Source organism: Streptopelia decaocto (genome assembly GCF_964273445.1).
Source record: "Streptopelia decaocto genome assembly, chromosome: Z".
Lineage (NCBI taxonomy): Eukaryota > Metazoa > Chordata > Aves > Columbiformes > Columbidae > Streptopelia > Streptopelia decaocto.
In genome coordinates this window covers 54,934,758-54,954,387 of record NC_138657.1, presented here as the reverse complement: position 1 = coordinate 54,954,387, position 19,630 = coordinate 54,934,758, and positions in this window count along the sequence as shown.

Here is a 19,630-nt window from a genome sequence, read left to right as displayed (position 1 = left end):
AGGCAAGCTTGAGGTGAACCGTGTTGGGCAAACCATATTGTTCTTCCTTTTGAACATCTGTATCCCTTGGTTTGTGCTTACTTTTTGAAATCCCATGGTTCCTGTCCTACTCACAGATGGGTACAAAGGATCTCAGCTTTCCACCTCCTGCTTTGCTATTGCTTAAATATATTACCCTTGTTGCATTCTGATTAATGACGGTATCGCTGGCAGGGGGACAGACAGCAGAACTGTAGATTAGGTAGTCTTCTATTTTGAACTCTAAAGTGTTAATAGATGCATATAGATTGATGATCATTCCTAAAACTGCTATGCCAGTGAAAGGCTTACTGCCTTTCTCCTGGTGAAGTTGTAATGTGTCCACCAAATCTATCTAGGTTGCTGATGTGATTTGAAGTCCCTTGGCAGATACAAAGTGAATGAAGGAGCATTTACACAAACACAGCTCAGATGACAGAAATGGGAGAGAAGGAAAAACCTCTGGCAAAGAGGGTAGTGGTAGTTTGGGGTTTACCACCCCTCAGCACCTCTGATGTGTTGGGTGCTAAAGAGGAATTAACTAGTAATTCAGAGTTCACAGGGCACTGAGGTACTGTTGCAGTGGCTTAGCAAACTGTAGGCTTGAGTTTACAACCTTGGATCCAATGTGAGGCACAAAGTTTTGGTTGTGTATTTTCAGCCATCTCTGCCCATTTATTAACCCCTGGAAAGGCTTTCAGCTATCATAGCTTATTTTACTACTCATAATGAAAAAAATTCAAATTCTCAGAAGCTATAGGGGAAGATGGAAGACAGAGCTTATATTGCTGTCAGTTTAAGACAATTTTCTATTATGTTTCTGGGTAAATTTCAGAGACGATACATTGTCTTTTAAAAAATGTTATGGATTTGGAGAAAGTCTATCCATTCAAAACAGGGGCAGGGACATCAGATACAGAGTGTGTCTGAAGAGACTGGACAACCCCAAAATAATTTATCTTGTGAGACTGATGATTTCTTTTTCTATCTCAACCTATTAATACATTTGCTTTCCCTCTTCTAATGGCTTAATATTTTCCATCCTTCTCTCTTCCCCAGTCCCCTAAAGTTGGGTCTACCTTCTTATACTGTTTGTGTTTACAACCAATTGCCAGTAACACACCATAGGAACCAAAAATATGGGCTTTGAATGAAGCCTGTCTAGCTTCTGCAGTAAAGAGCTGGTTGAAAATTGGTTTTCTGGAGGGGTATCTTGACCTGAGAGGGAAGAATCGTATTTAAACTGCCATATTTTCTCTACCAGGATGTTCCACCTTTTGCCATCTTCTCTCCCCAAGTGATTCAGTGCCATTTTTTTTCTTCTTCACAGCTGTCTGAGTTTCACCAGCTTGACACAGCACTGAAAGCATTTGTGCTTTGTCTATAGCAATAAACATCAGCAAAACTGCCACAAATGCTCCTGTGATACATTGCCATTAAATACAGCTGCATCTTTTTGGATGTGGGAGGGAGAATGGCTACGGCTCTCATCTGAGCTAAGGATAAACCCATTTGCCTATGCAGAAGGAAGATGAGGGACCAGATTTGCTCAGCTGTGTTTATCCTCCCGCCCACATGTGTGCCCGTACAGGCATCCCACCAGCCAAACATCAGGCTAATCAAAACAACATAAAGCCGGCTGAATCCCAAACCAGCTGTGACGAGGCTTGTCACGCCTATACCATTACTGTTGTTGCTTCAGTTTGTAAAATTAAGCTCTGCTGACGGCCCTGCCTGCAGCTGCCCCTCCTCCAGCCTCTCTGGAGCTCCCATATCCCCAAGCCGTCCTGGGACCAACAGCTGTGTGCTCTCGCCTCCATATCCCCGCAGCCCACCATGGGACACAGCGCTGTGAAGACAGCCAGTTCCCACTCCACCTCTGCCACCAATTCTGCTCTTTGACCTGCAAATGAATTCAGGAACCTCCCTGGGAACAGAAAGGCTTTTCATCTGATCAAATTGCTGAAAAGGAAGACAACCATATGCTGCTGCTGAGGCTACATAAGTCCCTTTGTTAACATTTCTGTGGCCTGCCTAACCCTCACCTGTCTCCAGGTGCGTCATGGAGGGGTTTTACTCAACTGACTCTGTTCCTTGCAGCCCTGCAGGGTTTGGTAATGGTTGCTGTGGAACCCTTCACCTAACTTGTGGTCATCTCTCATGCAGCGGCATTTTGATGGGCTGCTACTGGATTCTCCCACTACCAGGAAAAAAATAGCATTGTTTGATGCTCCTGTGATAATTTTTGGTGGATTGACTTGGCCTAAGGATTTCAAAGGTGATAGAATGACTCTTCCTCTTGCTGTGTGAAATAAGGAACATGGTTTTGGGTTTGGAGTAGAGAGACAAATTTGTTCTGCAGTGGCAAGCACACTTCAAAATTCATACCAGCCTTTTGCAATGTGTTGATTAGTTTACAGAGGAAAAAAAAAGAGTGAAAAGTGAAAAATAAACATGCTGAAATGGGAATCAGGTGGCGCCCAAAGGGGCTTAGACAGAACCCGTGAATGTCACCATCGGCAGGGCTGCTGTGTGCAGCATTTGGTCTGTCTGCTGTTTTTTTGGAGTGGGAAAAAGGGCGTTAGTCCTTCTGTCAGGACCACTACATGCTGCAGTCCCTGCTCCTGCTTCTGACAGAAAGCGGAGAAATGTGAATGGGGAGAAATCTCGCTCTGCTGGTGCACCCAGGGTGGGAGGTGCTGCTTGCTCTGCCATGTGGTCAGGTTGGGTTGCCAACTGTGGCTAGGCATTCAGGTCCCGATGCTCAGCTCTGCTATGTGCATGGTATCGGACTCCTCCAGTCAAACTTCATAGGCTGGGTGATGCCCAGGAAAATATCACATGCTGTGATTTCAGGGTCTGATGGAAGCAGAAAAAAAAGTCAGGGGACGAGGAAGGTGAAGGGGGAGGTACCCAGGGAGGGCCGTGGCAGGGTCTCTGCTGGCTCAGATGTGATGGCACAGTGCCCTGTGTGCCTGCCAACAGTTTGACCTGATCCTAATGAGCCTCTACAGCATCCTGGCTCACCAAAGAGCATGCTCATTAGCTTTCAATGCACTTGAAATCTTAAAGGAAAGGAGAAAGGTGGGTAGTAGGAATAGAAGTTAATGCCATAAACATAAGCACTGAAATAATTGGTTGATCTAAATGATTGCCTAACTTGTGGCTCCTGTGTGTCTAGCCCTGGTGCTGGCGAGCGTTTCAGTCCCTTTCCTCTCCTTCACATCTCTCCACACCCTTCTCCCACCTCTTTCCCACTGCCGAACTCCAAGCTGGTGCTGTGAACAGACCTCAACCATTAACCCACAATGGTGACATGAAATTATGCCCAATGCTTCCCTTTCCCCAAAGCCTCAGCCATTAAATGTCACTGAAGGAAATATCTTTGCAATTCTTTTCTGACCCCCTTTACACTCCAGCATGGCTCCAGCATGTAGGGCCGTTCTGGTCAAGGGTCTGGTATTCTTAACTGTATAAGAAGTGAGAGGTTGCATTAAAAAATAATTTTCCCCCCCCCAGTTTGATCTCATGCTAGTTTTACAGTAGGATAACTGTGCTTCCTCAGTGTCACTCTTTCTGCGAGGTTAATTGATGTCTATAAAGCAAGCATGATGATCCTTCTCTTAAAGGCACACGTGGGAACTTGCTGACCTCTCTGGAGGTCTGGCCAGGTTTCATGTGTGTATTCCTGGTTTGTGCCTGATTTTTATTTCAAACACATGCAACAGAACCCTTTGGATGCTGCTTAGAAATCTGGCTTTAATAAAACCATAACTCTAATATACACCTCATTCTTCAGAGATCTGATTGAAAATATTTCTACTCTTCCCATGATTTTTCTTTTTCATTTAGCTTAAAATAATGTCCTTTCTAATCCTATTTTTCTACTTTCTAACTTTCATGTGAACTGGATTTGTTGAAACTTTTTCTTGCTGATAGCCCTGCTATCATGTCCCATGATCTGAGGGTACCCTGGCCATATGCTTCTTCCCATGGCTCTACTGAGGTTGTTGATGGGCTTTCCCTTGGGCAGCTCTTCAGGAAAAGGGTTATATTGGCAGGCAGGGCAGGACCTCCATGGTTACCTTGCTTGGTTAGCTTAACAAGGTAAGCCCTCACCTGTGATGTTTATGGGCTTGGATTACTCTTTCATTTGTACATCTGTATATCCCCGAGATGCAATATATCTGAATCCTCCCACTGATCTTGTGGGGGAAAGGCTTCAGTCTCCCCTTTGAGCTGTGCTGTCCTCATCTTGTTTGGTGCAGCTGAGGTGGAGAGCAAGGCCAAGGCTCACTTGCACCCTTTCGCTGACCACGCAGTCTGCTGCTCTCAACAGATAACTTGATCACTGTTGCCTCCAGCTGACTCCCTGAAGGCCTGTTCCTCAGCAGGGATTTTCTCTTCAGGATGGGATCATGTCTCCCATTGTCCAAGGATTCAGTTAGTGCTGAACTTCAAACCTGAATTACAAAAATATGGTTGAACGTACTTAGCTTATTTTTATTCTTCCTCTGATATTTAAAAAACCCACATTCTTTAGCTATATATATAGCAAAGGATAGTCTTCATGGTCAGATCATACACTCTTGCTGAGAAAACTTATTTTTGGGTTATTTATAGAATTATAGTTCTTAACACCACTGTCCCTTGCTTTCTTTGTGCAAAGCTAGAGCACACTGTGATAAAAAATGACCTTATCCAATGGGTAGCAGACTGGTCATTCAGAAGTCCTTTTTTTAAACTCAAATTGTGTTCCAGAAGGACAAATTGTAATTTTCAGCTACAAATTTCTCAATTCCTTGTGCCTTTATTATTGCCTGCTATGCAAAGTGGTTTTCACTAATCTGCTACTTAGTGGGTAATTGTTAAAACAATTTGTCCATATTATTTGTCCATAATTCCTTGGGTTGTTGTGATAAACGCATGCAGAATTCAAGGAATTTTTGTTAAATCTTGTAGTAGTTGCACATATCCCCCATCAATATCATTACACTACTGCTTCCTGGTCTCTTCTTAGCCATAGAGTTGTTAGGATTTTCAAACAATCTGGCTTTGCAGCCTTTTGGGTTATGAACACAACATGACCTATCAATATGCCATACAGTTATTAAACAATAGTTACAGCAGGTCTGATCCTGCATCTAGACAATGTATTTTCATTAAAACTCAATACTAATATAGATGCAATGTAATAGATTAAAACTAATAGTTATATTCATTAAAATATCCACCTACTATCAATAGTCTGTAATCCCCCCATGGCTCTTGCCAGATGACAGAAACTTGAAATATCTCTTACCTGTCTGCTAACCTCCTCTCCTCCCAAGTCTTCTTTCCTGATTTCTACAGCAATGGTCTTCAAGACTTATTGTTAAAAATATTCCAGCCCCTTAAAATAACAAAGACTAATAGGCATAACACAAAATTTATTTTTGTATAAAATGAGAAGACCTTGGGAACACTGAGTGTCAGTCTGTCATTCACATTATATTTTATTCAAAAAGAAATGTCCAAATTTTCACTCACATAAGAAGACCACCAACATTTGTGAGAAAAAATGTTGCATGGAAATCTGGTTGCTCCAGGTGCAAATAGACAAGCTTGAAGCATCCTTTCCCAAACATTGGTTCAGCAGTGATAGCACATATCATTAGAAGTATTGTACACCATGGACTGACATACTTAAAATGAATGTTAAATACAATCAGCAGGTAAAGCAAATAAGCTCACTGGAAAAAAATAGCTTCCAAAAGCTTTAATCTAGGGGGAGTAAATCTTATGAAAAGACACTGCAGAGCTCGCCAAAACAACTGATATCTGAGCTAGGAACTGCAGCAATCATTAACGCTCCTGGCAACTTCACAATGCACCTAGTTGCATATAAAAAGCTTTCTGCAAAATTAATAGCCCACATTAATTCCTGGTTTGACTCCAACAGAAATCAATGATGTTATACTACTGATTAATATGGACAAATTGTTTTAACAATTACCCACTAAGTAGCAGATTAGTGAAAACCACTTTGCATAGCAGGCAAATACAGTCAGTGGTACGTGGCTATAAATTGTTGCTGAAAGAGAGGGGATTTGGGGAGAGGTGGAAACAGTGGAGACAAGAGAACAAAAAGGTTTCTTCTTTTACATTGGCAGAGTGGAGTTTTCCAGGTTTTTTTGCCTGACCAAGGGAACAGATGCAAAGATAAAGAAATGGGAAAATTTTATTGTTCCAAAGTGGCTGGATAAAAGCAAATAAGCCCTATAGGCCCCAAATCAGCAATGAACAAATTTTGCTTACCTACCTGTGTGGTTAGAAATACCGCTCTTCAGGAAGACTGAGAAAGGGAAAGTGGAGAACATGTAAAGAGGAAAGAAAGTGCACAGCAACTGAAACACCATTTTTGAACTTGAAGTAATAATATGGTTATGGGTGTTGAGTTCTCAGACATGCTCTATTCTTAGTAGAGTTGTAGCAGAGTGGAGAAGTTTTACTCCACTGAACACACCAGTGTCCCATGAAGCTCTGCAACTATAAACTGAAAGCAGCTCTCAAATACAATATAGTGCAATTACAAAAGAAAAAACAAAACAAAACACCCAGAGCACTTTATTCCCAGTTCATTGTATGCAACAATGAAACCTGAGATCAACACTTATGACCCTTCCTACTTGTGGAAGCTGCTTTTCTGTTTCTTTAGTTGTGCATGTACATGTGTGTGATTTTAAGCTTATGCTGCATTTGAGAGTGGAAGTTTCTGTCTGAAAGACTTGAAAATCAAAGAATCTGCAAATAAGTGAGGAAAGATGAAGAAAGTACTTGGATGAACAACATTACACAGTATCATAGGGGAGATCGATTTAAAATTCTTAGAAAGTGCAGTTTAATTGGAAATAATGCATCATTACTCTTATTCTAAAGACCTTAAAGGCTAGACGAAACAGAGGATGATGGAAATCAGTTTAAATACCAGTGAAGTGAATGGTAGTTGAATGATTTGCTTTAAGAAAATGAGTGATTTTATTACTTTAGTGGAAATGGCCATTATATTCAGAATTGTAGGATCAGATCATAGTCATGCAGATGGGAAGGGACCTCTGGGGCTTTCTAATCCAAAATCCTGCTCAAAGCAGTTCCAGTTGAAGCAGGTTGTTCATAGTGTGTCTGGTTAGGTTTTGAATATCTCCATGGATGGAGATTTAGAGTATCTATTTCAGCATTTGACCATCAGCCAAATTGCATAATCAGTGCACATTTTTCCCTTGTATCAAGTCGGCCCTTCCCAAGTTCCAGCTTGTGTCTGTTGCCTCTTTTCCTTCCACTGGGCACATATGAGAAGAGTCTGATTCCATACCTCTACACCCTTCTTTAGGTGGCTGGTCCCCCTGAAGCCTTGCCTTCTCCAGACTGGAGAGCCTTTCCTTGCATGGCATGTGCCCTGAGCATCTGCTGGCCCTCCACTGGGCTTGCTCCTGTTTGGCAATGACGCTCTGTGCCCAGCACTATGGACAGGCTGACTGATGCCTGCACCGACACATGTGCTTCCATGTGCCTTTGGGACAAGTGAACAGGTAACACCTGAGATACCATTACATGGATATCAGGAGAAATAACTTCTGGAATCATATTTCCTACTTTTACCAAAATATGGAATGACACATCTATTGGCTTATTTTTACTAGGTTACAGTAATTAGTGTAACTGTTGCCATGTAGTCAAGAAAAAACTTGAGTGCTTCCTTCCTGAGCTGGGGGAATTACTGGTCCACCTCTTCCCAAGGTCAGTGGCCTGCTCAGACCTGCTTATAGAGTTATGGTACCCTTCCAGAGTCCAGCACACATCAGACGCTTTAGTTTCCTGGAAGGTGAAGACCAACTGACTTCCACGTCTCTGTGAGCCACCCTGGCAGATAAAACAGGACTATCAGCTTTGCACCTTGCTACTACAGGTTCAGCTTAAATTTCTGTTGCTAGATCATGTAAAGTATCAGTGAGCATCTGCAGATCTGAACTCACCTCTTGCGACTGTTTCTTTGGAAAAAAAATATGCTATATATTTCATCTTACCATAAAATAAAGCCTGTTTCACATTGAATAATCAATATTTCTGGCCAGCTTATCCTGGAAATACTGATCTGGCCCTGTCAAAGTCTCCAGTTCAGACATGGAATAGAAATAACTTTATTTGCTTTAGGCTGGGGCCTCCTGATAGAGGTGGTATATCTACATGGAGTAAGCAGATGATCATGTGTACTTCAGAAAGGGCCACAGAGCAGCAAGTTACCTCTGGTGTTCTAACATGCCCTGCTTCTTTTAGGGCTTTCTGTATGTTTACTGGAAAGGAAAGACACCTTAAGTTACTTTTAACCTAGGTTTGCCTTCCTGACTGTCAGTTTTCCCCTCTTCAAAACCCAGTACTGTAGGCAGCATGTCTGGAGAAATGTGTGTGGGTGAAATGCATGGGCTCATTTTTCCCTAATACATGTTCAGATCTAAGTCCACTGGGCTTATACTTCTCTTTGATGAGAGGAGATGAAGGCAGCTGTGGTGCCAGGGCTCTCTGAAGGCCATAGAGTCTTTGTCGGCCAATTAGTCTTTGCAGGGAGTAATTCAGCCTCTTGCGGTACATGGACTGCAGCCTGGTGGTCCATGGCAGGCTGGCAGGTAACCTTCTCTGACCTAAAGCCTCCCACAACGTGTGTCCTGTGTGCAGCTCCCTCCGAGTGGTCTGTGCTTCCCCTTGCTGTGTCCCCCACCTGTTCCTTATGGAGAGACCCTACTGTTGGATTTGTCCTGATGTCCCTGTAATGCCAAGATAGTGCTTGAGAATAAAACAGAGCAAAAATTATTTTTCAGTGAGTTCTGAAGCCAGACTTTATTTACATGGCTGAAAACAGGTAAAATAAAATGTAAACTGCAATTTTTATCTAAGTCTAGACATTAGGTATCTTCATGCTTCCTCAGCCTCTCCTCAGAGACACTTTGGAGGCATCCCAGCTCCTGCAGTCAGGGTCCAGACTTGCCCACCATCTTGCCCCTTTTCTGCCTTCAGGGCAGACCTGGAAAGTAGTCACCAGGGATGGAGTAGGAGACCCTATTCCAGCTTCTCCTTTCCGCTGCTTGGCTTCCACCTGTTGCTAAAGTGCACACGAGGAGTGGGTGGCCTATCTGTGTAGTCACCATCACTGCAATTAACTTTATAATTCAAAGGGTTTTTTATGCACCCTCATCTGGTCCCCATTTCCTCCCAGGAAGTCTCTGCATCTAGCCCCAGCTGCTCCTCCCTGCCCAGACTGGGCATCAAGTGAAGGTTGTTGGTGCTGGGGTGGCTGTGTTCCTGGGAAGCCCATGTGTGTCACCTCAATGGAACAGGTGACAAGATGCACACTGGCGTGCCTGATCTGTCTGCATCTCTGCTCCACCCACTCACTTTCAAGGATTTTTCTGTCACAGAAACTTGGCAGTCTTTAGAACTGAGTAAATGTGATATTTCAGAAAGATTTTCAGTTATTACATACTGGGCTCTTAGACGCAGTCACATTATGTTTGAATCATGCTGGTAACTCCAAAAATGAAGAAACTGAGCCATTGTTCATTTGACAGCAGTGGCTTTTCTTACAGCACACCAACTGCTTCTGACTTCATAGAAGATTAAAGTAACTACTTGTACATTTTTTGTGGTTAGGAGACCCCTTCCTATTCAGTTAAAGTCACTGCCAAATCTCAAAATAGTTGTATTTGTGGAAGCTTGAAATGTCTAATTTCAGTCAAATAAGCAGATCCAGACTCTTCACCAATGTTCCTAAACCAAAATGCTTCATTTTAAGGAGTGTAACAAAAAAAAAAAAAAAACCAGCTTTAGAAAATTAAATTACTCCTTTGCTGTAAGCTTTCTGTTAAAAGGGACATGGCAGGAGGTCATGGGGTAAATAATTAATACCATATTGCTTTTTGATAGCACACTGAACAAATTTCATAGGAAAAGGATCAGATTTACCATGTATCAGAGCAGCACTGTGACCAGAATGCTTATTTTCTCCCCTCCCTGTGACGGTCTCCCTCACTTACTTCACCTAGCTTTTATATTGTATTTGTAAGTATTAATGTTTTTTTGTAAAAGTTTTTGTAAGCTTAGGTATCTAACTTTTGTATTGTATTTGGACCTTTAAGCTTAAACATGCGCAGAGACATTAAGTAATATGAACAGATCCCCATGTATTTGGCTTCTCATTGTCTTTCGGTAGCTGTCTTGCTTTAAGGTCAAATTGAAACCAGTAGAAAACCCAGTCATGCTCCACGTTTTACTTTTATTGACTAGATAAACATGGCATGTAACAAAAAGGAGTTGCACTCCATGTCCTGGATTTTGCACCTGGAACATGGCAACCTTGGCTGTACATACAGACTGGGGGAAAGCAGCTCTGCGGAGAAGGATCGGGGGGTTCTGGTCAATGGCAAGTTGAACATGAGCCCACAGTGTGCCCTGGTAGCCAAGAGGGCAACTGCATCCTGGGTGCATCAAGCACAGCATTGCCAGCTGGGAGCGGGAGGTGATTGTCCCACTCCACTCTGCACTGGTGCGGCCTCACCTGAAGCACGTTCTGGGTGACACTGGATAAAAAGGATATAAAGCTACTGGAGAGTGTGCAGAAGAAGGCTACAAATTTGGTGAGGGGTTTGGAGATGAAGCCTTATGAGGAGTGGTTAAAGTCTCTTGGTTTATTCAGCCTGAAGAAGAGGAGACTGAGGGGAGACGTCATTGCAGTCTGCAGCTTCCTCACAAGAGGAAGAGGAGGGGCAGATCCCAGACTCTTCTTCTCTTTAGTGACCAGCAACAGAATTCAAGGGAATGTCAGGAAGATGTGCCAGGGGAAGTTTAGATCATATATTAGGAAAAGGTTCTTCACCCAGAGGATGGTGGAGTGGTGGAACAGGCTCCCCAGGGAGATATCATGGCCCCAAGCCTGACAGTGTTCAAGAGAAGACTGGACAATGCCCTCAGACACATGGTGTGAACTGTGGGGTTGTCATGTGCAAGGATAAGAGTTGGGCTCAATGATCCTAGTGGGTCCCTTCCAACTCAGGACATTCTATGATTCTAATATTAAAAGAATGGACAAAAATATCCCTAACTGATTCACATAACTTAGGCTTCCAAAATTGGACTAGATCTCTTAACTGGTCAAGCATTTTCTAAAATGTAAATATATCTATCTTAGTTTTAGCAATGCTTGAAATGTTGTGAGAGTCATTTTTCTCATGGCATTTTGGCCTTTCTACTTCTAGCAGCAACCAAAACAGAAGTGCAGAGACAGGAAAGCTGATTGCTTGAATGAATTCAGCAGCACATGGCAAATATACTGCTCTGTAGTGGTTCTGGAGAAGAAGAAAGGAGCAGAGAACATAAACTGTCATTAGAGAGGAAAAGATCTTTGTAGGAGAAGACCCTGTCCTGCAGACTGGCATTGCTCTTCTCACTGTCCCACCATGCAGGCAGCAGACTCCAGCCTTCATGGGACTGGTGTGTCTGAGGGCACAGGAACTGCTGCGCTGCATTCCAGATGAGTTGTCTTATCCTGTGTGAAAGTAATACAGAAGAGCTCGAAAATAGCACTGTATTGCTTGGCTGAGAAGCAAAGATCAGGCTCATTGGATGCTCTGGGCAACCAAACGCTTGTGCTCTGGAGAAAATGCACCGACAAATGGCAGAGGCTCCAGCATCCTCAATTTGACCTTTTCTTCCAGGTACTTGGAAAAATAGAAAGAAACTTACTGAGCAATGTCTACAATACATATTTAAGTTGTAAGGAAAAGAGACTGTTTTCTGGATCTGTACTTTTCTAGCAGTAGCACAGTTTCTTGCTTCTTTATTACTGGGGTTCCTAGATGTTGCCAAGAAATTATACAGAATTTATGTGACTAGCTGCTTGAGAGATTGGCTGTTTTACTGGGGCTATGTACAGGAGTTGTTCTTTTCCAAAATGCACACTTCAAAAGGAACACCTCTTAAAATCCTTGTACAGCAATTAGGACTTAGAGATGAAGCAAACACAGTGATTTCTCCTGCAATGCAACTGATATTGATGCAAGTGAAGACCATTAAACAGCTTCTGAGAGGGATTTAAAAGTGGTATTTAAAATTTGCCCTCCTTTTTCCCCCTGTGTTCTTCTGTCACATAATTTTTCATATTAATTAATATTGGATGCTGCAGAGACAACATGAAGGCTGAATTTAAAGGAGGTGACTTTTCAACACAACACATTTCTCAGGTAGAAATTAATGGCTCATGGTGTTCTTGATAGTGTCTTTCTTCTTATCCTTCTTTTTACAAACAGGCCTCAGAATTCTCAAATGACTCTTTCTTACATGGTTTCATTATTTTGATTCAACTTTCCCATTCTTTGTCCTGTCTGCTCATTTAATCTCCTTGCTGTGCTTCAGCCTGTATGCTTGTATAATAAAAATAGTCCCTTCCAATATTTTTTTCCTTCTTTAACTGAAAACTTGAAGTCAAAGCCAGTTGTGAAGAGAAGAAAACTGCCACAGAAGCAATTTGTTTCCATGACAAAGTTTCCAGTGTGGCCTGGAAAAGGGTAGAAGGACAGACACAAATCCTCCAGCAGCGTTACAAGTTTCTTCTTAACATTAACTATTTTTTACACATGTGACATGAGGAAAACAGGAAGTGATGAAAGAAAAAAGCAGGGAGAAAGGCTGAGGCAGTTGTTCAAATACAGGGAGCTGATCATCTGCTCCAATGTCTGCATTTCAGTTGGGTCCCAGCAGGAAAGGAGACTCACCGAGTCCATCCTGGAGCTGAGGGCTCTCTGCTGTCGTTTAGTTCATCCAGCAACGGAGGGAGGGTCTTTGGCATCCTCAAGCAGTGCAGCCACCCCTGGAAGCACTGGCTGCTGGAGGAACCTGGAGCTGCCTGATGCTGCTGTTGCTGCAGAGACTGCACCACTCCAGATTTGGCCATGCAACCTTGCCAAGCATCTTTCATTCTCTCTTGTTTGCTCGACTAGGCACATCTAGGCAATTGATTTTGGATGTCTGCCCATTCAATTTTTGGAATAAATGTTCTTTGGAAGTATTTAAAAAAGATTTTTCTTTAATTACTCCCACACTTTTTTCTCTTGAAACCTTTTAACTATGAGGTCCAATTTCCAAGGGAATGCCAGCAGTTCTACACAGAAGCATTTTTTTTTTCCATATTGCAAAAAATGTGGCTATTTTCCCCCTGCAAATCTAGGTTAAACACATTGTTTTAGTGAATTCTTATTAGTTTGCTCTTCAGAAAGACCCCAGTAATTATACAGCTGTGTGTTCCAGCAGTCTTATGTTGTAGCCTCTCATGAAGTCTTTCTTCCTATTGCATACATAAGCAACTTGATTAATAATCCAGTATGCCATCATCACACCAATTAAAAATAGTTCCATCAGCAAAAAAATTATCCTCAGGGTGCATATATTTAAAACAATTAAAGAATTTAAAGCAAATTAACACTTTTTCTGCCAGTGCTTTCCATACCTTTGCAGGGATATGCATTATGTGAAGGACAGGTGGGATCTTCTCTTTCTGTCTGTTTACGCTGGATCTATCTAAGCTCCCCAATATCCTGCACCACAGTAACATCTGAGTGCTCATCTGCCTGTGTACATGTACTCAGGGATGGGTGGAGAGTGAGTAGCTATCAATACATGAAAGTAAATGGCAACATTCAAGTTTTTAAGATAGGATCTGTAGGAAAAGAAAGTTTAAGAAAGTCACCTGAGATCACACCAAAAGTCACTAGCAAAAGGTGGTGAATTAAACTACTGCCTCAGGGATCCTAAATAATCACCCAAATCAGCAGCATTGAGTCTTCTTTTTGGTTGGAATTTTGCTGTCATTCAATTGGAGGTAACATAATGGGAGTAAGGAAAGCAAACCATGCTGTATCAGATGTCTCTTAAATAGTTTTTAAAAGAATGTAACGTTCTGTTGTAAAAGAAGCATGGAATTTTAGCAGTGTTGCAATGATGTAGCATGGCCAGTGCAGCACCTGAACCAGGATGTCCTGTTGCAAAACAGTGGTGCTAGGTTTCAGTGAGATTTTCTTAACCCTGTTTCAATAGATGTACAGTGCCTCTATTCAACATCTGTACTCTGTACATTGTCTTTTGTGTCTGAGCCAGAGGATTTGGGAGCTGAATGTAGACATCTAAAATTTAGTCAACAATTACTTTTTCAGAAGGAATATTATTAGCTTCTCCTTAATTTTATAGGTGTTACATTTTCTACCAGTGTGCTGACTTAGAAAGATATGACCCTCCTTGGAGTATCTGCTCACAATGCCAGAAGATGAAGGCTCTGATACAGGATTCCCAAACTCACTGTTCCCATGCCCTTGGCACCAAGACCCTGAGTTCCTAGGCAGCACCTGTGTATCTGAGATTGTTACAGCCAAGAACACGGGTGAATATATGTTGGTCTTTTGATAGGTGTTGCACTCAAACTGGATACACACAGCCTACATTCAAATCCTTGTTCACTTGCTTTGAAATAGCAAACTCAAACAAAATGTTTTTATCCCTAAGGTTCATCATCTAGCAGATCTGTCATCATGGGTAGGAAACCAGGGTGAACTGGGTCCAGCTCTAGGTTTATGGATGAAAATCCCAAGCAGCGATGAAATATAGCTTAGAACCTACATTTGGCACTTTGGTGCTTGCTGGTGTCCATGGATTTCATACTTCTGCAGATTGACTCTTGAGCTCAGTTTACAGATGCCTGGACTCTTGACTGTGAATGTCAGAAGTTTAATCCTAGGGAATGACTAAAGTACTATATATTATGAAGACAGGAAAGATCAGACTCCAGCTTGTGGTGATCTGGATGCAATTATAACCTTGAGAATAACTTCTTAGATGTGGGTTTCTTCTGCACAACGAGGAAAGATACAAAGCAGCCACATCCTCCGGAATACAAAGACAACATTGCATGTCATTTTATCTTCAGCTGTGCTTCACTTAGAAAAGCAGAGGAAACAGAGCCTTATAATACCAGCTACTATCAGTTTTCTGAGTAACAGCTATCCAGCTAGCTGAGAGACTTTGCAATGCAGGAGTCAGTATTCAAATCCAGTATGCATTCTGTGTAAATTTGTTCAGTATTTAGAGTGCCTTGTTCTTTATCCCTCCACTTCCATTCTGCATTTCAAAATGAATCACTTTTGAGCTGTATTTCATCACAGGTACCAATCCTGCCTTGAAAACTTTGGAAAATTCTCTGCACTCTCCTCATCTTGCCTCCAGTTGTTTTGTCGAGGACAATTTTCATAGAATCCTGGTTAAATGCTTTGCTGAGAGAGCAAAGGCAGACTAGTTACATGCAGTTGTTAGCATATAGCCAGGATTAAAAAGGTCGAGGACAATTTTCATAGAGTGCAGTCAAACTTTGTAACTACCACACGTCTGTGTGATGCTGCCATGCACTTATGAGCAACGCATGTTCCACATCTAAAGTAAACAGAATAATTCTTGGTCATTTCCTGTTCACTGTAGGTTGTGAAACGTCAGCATGCCAGAAACAAGGAAATCTTGAGACAACATAGCATGGAGTATTTGAAGTAACAACACACACTTCTGTCTCCTTCCTCTTTAATATTCCAGATACAGAAATGAAAATAACACCTCATGGCAGATTGTGTTCAAACAGAACACAGCTGTCTGGCTTTTCATTGCCTCTGCTGAGCAGGACTGCTCCATGGGTTTTGTGTAGAGCAGAGATGGATACTCTCCTAGATGCAACAGAACAAAGAGTAATCAAATTTTGGACATTCTTGGCATAAAAATGTGCATCTTTGGGCTCCTGAGACAAGCACCTTATGCCAAAATTCCATTCTGTTTATATGTATCACAAATCATTTAACCAAAGTATGCCAGTTTTTGAACAAAGGAGAGGAAACAATGAACAGTTACAAAGAGGGGAAGACAGCATCCTCACCAGAAGGGAAGGCAAGGACATGTAGGATGAATCATTCCTCCTAATGCCATCAGCAAGATGTGTGTGTATTTTCTTTAGAGGTTTCACTACCATTCTTGCACTCATGCAGCTAGCTTAGGTAGAGCTGAGTGTACAAGGTAGTAAGTGTACAAAGCCGCTCAGACAGCCTCAAAGCAGTCTTCAAAGGAGCTTTGGTGTTCATTTTCAGTGACACATCTAGGAATTATTGTGCAATTGTAATAATCACTTTCTCTTCGCAGCTTGTTAATCCCAGCAAGTAAAGGCGTGCTCACACACAGGTTGTATTTTCATAGTTGTAGAACACAGTGTGTTATATATGTTTTCTGTCCCAATATCTTGCACCCATTCAACTATAGTGATGTGAAGGTTCTTAGTGCTGACAGCCATGATCTTATAGATAATGAGAGAAGTAAGTTACTTCAGTGTCTGACACAAAGCTACTTACATCTGTATCCACACGGGGACAGTGCAGTTCTACCAAACAGACAACAGCTACTTCATCCTAGAAAGAGTGGAAGATCTTCCTTGCCTTGTCCCTCCAAGACTCACTGTAATTTGTACAGATCTACCTCTTTCTGAATATCCATGCGTCAATTCAATTCACAGAGCAGAAAACCTCTGACTGGCTTTGGTGGGTCATATTTCTGCCATGGTGTAAAATTTAGCTGGGTTATTGAGAGGTGCAACAAGACTCCAAACTGGAGAAAGTGTAGCAGTTTGTGCTGTTATTTGTGTTAGCTCAGTTCGTTCCACCTTGTCTTACTTCAGTCTTGAAGAACTGCACTCTATTTATTTGGGAGTTGTGATTGTGCATGTAGGGAGGAGCTCAGTATTTAAGTTTGCAAGTTAAAACAGTGCCAACTGGAAAAGAGCTGCAGAAAAGCACGGGGAATGTGAAAAATCAAATCCCTACAAATAGTTTGGAGGTTAAATGGACAGACATCATGTTGAGAATTTTGTGACACAAATTGGAAACTCGTCTATCCTTTTCTCTCACATGTTTAACATTTTCTTTTGCTTTTGGCATATTATCCAGCCCCAAAACCTCTATGCCCTCCAGCAGGGAGTTTTCAATCAAAGAAAAAATTCCATGAAAAAGCTTTTTGTTTTTTCCTTATAAGGAACTCTGTTGTCCTGAATAGCATGTAGTGTTCTACAGGAAGGCATTCTCAATTGGACTGTAAAACTGGATCTATGTTGAATAAAGAGAAGTGTTTGCCTCTATTCAAGCAAGTATAAGAGACTCTTGCTTTTCTTGATGGTTTTAGAAGATAATGTGGTGTTGTTCTCTTCTCTTGGAGCTCATAGGCTTGCTCATGAGGCAGCACTAGCCATTAGAGCAATAGATATTAAGGCTAAGCCTCTGCAAAAAGTGGAAGAACAGCCCTTAAAGTAGTTAAGTGGTTTCTGTTTTCCAGGAATCTAACAAAATACTGAATTGAGTTACTTCTTGCCTACTGTTTGCTATGGCAATACCAATCCAAGCAAAGCTCAGAAACTTTGCCCTCTCTTTCTTCTTTTCTTTGGTGCCTTGAGGCTTAAACAACCCATAGCATCTGAAGAGCCAGAGAGGGATGCCATCAATAGGAGAGCTGCAAGGAACCTTTAAGATCACCTATGTGCCTTATGCACCCTGTGAACTTTTGTCCATGTGCCATATTTCAAAACAGAAGACTTTTGCAAGATTAAGGTACTTCAGTTCTCAGGATGCTGTACAGTAAGCCTTGTACAGAATCAGGAGAGCCTAACATAGCACACTTACTGTGTATCTCGTCCCTCTAGGGCAAAATACACTGCAATATCTTAGTCACACCATGTTGCTGATCCCATTTGCCCTCTCTTCTAAGGTGACTCAGGGGAAACTTCTCACCCCAGATCTGCTGTCAAGACAGCCCTGAGCAAGAATCCTCAGGCTGGTGTCCAAAAGGATTTTTCATACTGCCTTCAAATGAAGACAGGCTGCCCTCTGTACTCCTCATGGCTGAAAGTAAAAGGGAGAGGGGTCTTTTTACACACCAGAGTCAGCATTTCCTTGCCTGCCACCACTGACCTGAAAGGGAGTAGTAAGCTTGAAAAGATGAATGTGGGCCATGGCCCTCACCAAAGAGCTGCAAGATCTCAGAGAATAACTAGAGAGATAAGAAGTACTGGGCCACCCTTCACAGCCCATTGTGGACCTCACTAGGTCCCAATGGACTTCTCCTTGGCAGGTAGAGACCATCACTGGAGAGCTGAATCACCTCCCCATTATAGTCTTCAAGGAAATAGGAGATGGAAGCCACTGTGCTACTAGAAAGCTGCAACCTAGTTGCCATTACTGAAACTTGGTGGGATGAATCTCCTGACAGGCGTGCAGCTATCAATGGCTACAGGCCGTTCAGAAGGGACAAGCGAGGAAGGAGGGATGAAGGGGTTACCCTTTACATCAAGAAATGGACAGATTGGGAAAAGCTGTCTCTGAAGAAAAGCCACAGGCAGGTTGAAAGCTTATGGGTAAGAATCAGAGACTTCCTAGGAAGGAAACCTTGTGTTTTGTGTTTACTACAAGATACCTGATCAGGGGGAGCCTGTTGATGAAGGCCTCTTACTCCAGCTATGGGACACATCATGCTCACAGGCTCTTGTCCTGCTGGGGGACTTGAATCACCCCAACATCTTCTGGAAAAGTAGCACAATGAGGCGTAGGCAATCCAGGAGTGCACAGAAGATAACTTCTTAAGCTAGGTAATAGCCCTACCAGAGGGGATGTGATACTGGACCTGTTGGTGACCAACACAAGTGAACTAATTGGTGAGGTCAAGACTGGAGGCAGCCTGGGCTGCAGTGACCATCCACTGGTGGAGTTTGCAGTCCTGAGGGATGCAGGACAAGCAAAGTCAGGATGCTGAATTTTAGGAAAGCCACATTCCAGCTATTCAAAGAGTGAGTCAACAGGATTGCTGGGAAATTAGTCTCAGGAACAAGGGAGCAGAACAGAGCTGGAAGTTCTTTAAGGATGCACTCCATCGAGAACAAGAGCTCTTGATCTCCAGATGTAAGAAAACAGGAAAGGGAGACAAGAGTTTGGTTTGGCTGAGTCAAGATCTGCTGGTCAGACCAGACTAAAAGAAATGCACAGGCAGTGGGAGCAGGGACAGATATCCTGGGAGGAGTACTGGGATGTTGCCTGGTTGTGTAGGAATGGCGTCAGGAAGGCCAGGGTGTAGCTGGAGCCGAACTTGGCAAGGGATGCAAAGAATAACAAATAGGACTTCTACAGGTATGTCAGCCAGAGGAGGAAGGTCAGAGAAAGTGTATCTTCCCAATGAAGACGGCTGGCAAACTGGTAACCATGGATCAGGAGAAGGCTGAGGTTGCTTCAGTCTTCCCTGGAAGTTCCCTTCCCACACCTCTCAAGTGGATGAACCACAAGACATGGATGTGGGGAGCAAAGTCCCTCACACTTTAAGAGAAGATCTGGTTCAAGACCACCTGAAGAACCTGAATATGCATAAGTCTGTGGGACCTGCTGCGATGCAGCACAGAGTCCTGAGGGAATTGGCTGGTGTAGGTGCCAAACCACTCTTCATGGTATTTGAGAAGTCATGTCAGTCAGGTTAAGTCCCT